Here is a 4,021-nt window from a genome sequence, read left to right on the forward strand (position 1 = left end):
AAATAAGTCATGCTTTGTTGCGGATAAGTTCGAGATCGAAAGGTAAGATTTTTATCGTTTCACAATGGCGTCTGCTCTCTCCGATATGCCACCTAAATTTATTATTTATAGCTCAGGGAGTTGTGCTGATAGTATAATTTTGTGCTGGACATTCATCCAATCCCGAAATATCCACGATTTGGAGGAGCCCCTGCAAAGGACGTCGCCTCAACCACCAACGCCACTACAAGGGTGAAAACCTGCACTTTACCTGTACAGGCAGATAGGAATTAACCAAGAAGAGTGTATTGTCGACAGGGGAAATTGTAATACAGTTTTTATTAGTACCATCTTGATTTTCATTTAATGAGTGCATTGAATAAGTACTGGAGAATCACAAGGAAAAAAAGAAGAATCGAACAGTTCGACTTTGAGTCGTAACAAATTGGTTCCGATACCGGTTCATTTTTAATTAAACGCCTTTGATACCTGATTCTCTGACTTCTAGGTGCACTTATGGAATGCGGTATATGTTTAATTTGTTTTGAAATTGGATAATTTTCTAATTCACACTATATTGTAATTTTTTATAATCAATATTTCTATAGGTTCTCCTTTTCAATTTTTCTTTGGTGTGGACTGAGGTGGCACCTTTCCAGTGGACTAGGACAGATTTCGGTTCTCAGATAAGATCCAGGACATCTCCCTGAGCAGAAGTTTTTTCATATATCAGGTTGCCAGGTGAGTCATTTCCGCTTCCTGGCCACAAATAAAACTATACCTATAGTTCGTTTAAATTCTGCAATCTTCATAACTAATTATTTTTTATTGTTTTGAATTTGGATCCAGACATGTCAGACCTCGTTTTTGAATTGCTTGACCGATCATGGTTAGTTTTTGAACTAAACATTAGAGGTTTCACCGTACTCAAAGGGAACAAAATAGAATTAGCTAGGAATTTGGGCGCTTATATAGCTCGAAAAGGTGTTGACATTTCTGAGCTCCCAAAGGAGTAAAAACTTGATTTTGAGAGTGAGATACAAACTTGTTCCGAGATATTGAATACATTGTCAAAAAAACCTAAGTGCATATTCACTGAGAAACTAGTTGCGTACCTAGATGTGTCATTCTGGCATGTAAAGACGAGAAGACAGAAAACAGCACTGCTAGAATCAATGATCTTATAGTCAGTTATCAATCAATCTTCAAGGAGTTCATGGAACTTCGATCAATTTTGATGGACGAGTCTTTGTCGGAGTCCAAACCGGAAACTGATTTCAGTTAGACTAAAAATCAATTTGTTATAAGTGATCCGGACCAATGGCAAAGTGGAATATCAGATTTGAGGATAGACATAGAAACAGCTTAGACGTTTTATTTTTCATTAGGAAGGTTAATCAGCTTAGTAACGCGCATAAAGTGTCTGACAAAAAACTCCTGGGATCATTTTCAAATCTTCTTGCGGGCCGTGCGGAAACCTGTTTCAGACATATTCAGTCAAAAGTGACGTCTTGGGAGGACTTATGCGATCGTTTGAAGAAAGAATTTTTGCCAAATAATTTTCATAAACACGTGAAAGAGTTGATGAAAAATTGCAAACAACAAGAAAACGAAGGCATTGGCACGTTCATAGCTAGAATTAGCGAGCTAATGGATTTCCTTCCCCAACCATATACTGATGAAAATAAAATAAAAAAAATTAGGCAAAATTTATTGAGAAAATACCGTGAAAAATTGGTTTCAGAAGAGATGAATTCCGAAGAAGAATTAATTGAACTTATCAATAAAATAGATCTTAATTCGGGTACCTTTTCTGACACAGTAACATTTCAGGAACCAACTGGCGAATTTTCGAATTCCGAATTTGGTTACCTTGATTTTCTCACCTCTTCATCAAGCCAAACCAAGCAAAAGCTTTCTTCGAACGTGGAACATAATTCGACTCTTAAAGGGGGTACTAGACGTGACAGAAATACAAGTAACACCTCTGTTCGATCTGGCAGCAGAAGTGGTTCAGTTCAGTATCAAGAAGGGATAGGAATAAAAAATTTTTTTAGCACAATAATGCTGACAGATCGAGACAACAGTCACCTTTTTATGGTCGAGGTCATCGTTCATCCATTAGAGATTCCCAAACATCAAGGCAAAGTGCTTTTAGGAACAAAGGTAGAGATATGACTCCAACTAGAGATAGACCTCGATGTTGGAGCTGCAATCCGTACGATCATTACGCGAGAAATTGCAGTTCCAAAATTATAAGATGTTACAAGTGTAAGAAAGTGGGCTTTACTTTCAGAACTTGTCCAAATTGCTCAAATCCAAAAAACTACCGAAGAGTTTAGATGATAGTCGCCATCAACTCAAAACAGCTCAAAAGCGACTACTTTATCGGATTGTGACAAAGTTTTTCAGCATGCAAAAAACAGCGAAAATGTAAAATTGATTTTGTCTTATATATTGTCACATTTCGATGGTAATCAATGCCCATATGTCACTGTTAGTATTTACGGTCATAAAATCAATGCTCTCCTGGATAGCGGTGCAAATGGTATCTTTCTTAAACGGAGAAGGTTGGGATATTCTAGAATGTCTGCGGTTGAAAATGCAGAATACTCCTAACATTAATTGCACCTTGGCCAATAATGAAAAATCTGAATGCGTGTGTAAAGTCAGTGTTCCAATTTCACTCGAGGACAAAACCTCTTTGTTCGATGTCTTTATAGTACCAGATCTAAGACATACCTTAATCCTCGGAACAAATTTTTGGACACAAATGGGTATTATACCGGATTTGCGAAATAGTAGGTGGTTCTTTTCAAGTGAACCTGTTTGGTCGTCTTGTGAAATGGGGTTTGAGCGACAGCTAAATGTCATAAGCTTACGCGTTAACGAAGTCAACATTGGTGACATGGGATTGAAACGCCTGAGAACCAGTTCTCCACGCATAGTACGCATCTTGTAGCATAAGAATTCAGCCGATATAATTTGCGTTGCTTTCTTCGCTAATACCTTTTTTGATACTTCCGCATAGTTTGTGTTATTCAACACCGCATTTTGTTTTGTGCTTATTCAGCACCGCATATTGTTTTGTGTTTATTCAACACCGCATTTTGAACATTAAAAGTTGGAGCAGACTTCCCGCAGCCAAGGGTCCCTGTGAAGAGCTGGGATTTTGGAGCTGAGATAACTTCACCAACACTGAGACGATCATTTCGGTAAGTCATCACTGTTGACCGCAAATTCCGTATTTTTGTTTTATTTCATTCAAACATTTCGCTGTTGCTCCGGCTTCAAGCCCGCGATATTACAGTCCACATTTCTATCCAAATTAAACTGAGCTATCGGACGTAACATTGGTCCTTCGAGCCGGATATTGAATTTTCTTTTGATTGATTTGCTTAATTTCAGATTCATTCATTTATTTCTTGTTTATACTCATAACTTTGCATTCACGCAAAAAATCGCTTATCGAAGTCGACACATTGTTCGAGTTTCAGTACGGTGCACTCAACGCATTTGGAGTGGCATCGTTTATGCATATTCTTTTGAAATCGCAATTATTCGTGATAATTACTGATCGCTGTTATTGAATTCCATTGATTCGATATACTACGCATTTTTGCACTATTGTTCTCATTAACAATCAAATAGTTTCTTGAAATTCCTTTATGCAATCCGAAAATGACGGATTTTAAACTAAAAAGGGCTAAGTTCATAAGAACTTCTTGTATAGTTGAACTGACTTCACTTCTTGATTTGGCTAATAAAGCAGTTTCGGATGCATCACTTAGAACCTCCTTCAGAATTCGATTCACTGAAATCGATGAAGTTCGTGAAGAGTTTAATAAGCAACATCAGACAGTGACTAGTATTCTTTTACAAAGTGATGATGCTGATCTGACTTTGGAAGAGTCTGTTAGAGGTGACTTTCAGAACAGTTACTTTTCCGCTAAAACAATTTATGCACAATTGTTTGATCCAAATGGGGAATCTTTGAATCTTTCCGCTCAATCTGTTTTGTCTCGGAAGCAAAGTCTAGCAA

Source organism: Coccinella septempunctata, chromosome 5 (assembly GCF_907165205.1).
Source record: "Coccinella septempunctata chromosome 5, icCocSept1.1, whole genome shotgun sequence".
NCBI classification, from domain to species: domain Eukaryota; kingdom Metazoa; phylum Arthropoda; class Insecta; order Coleoptera; family Coccinellidae; genus Coccinella; species Coccinella septempunctata.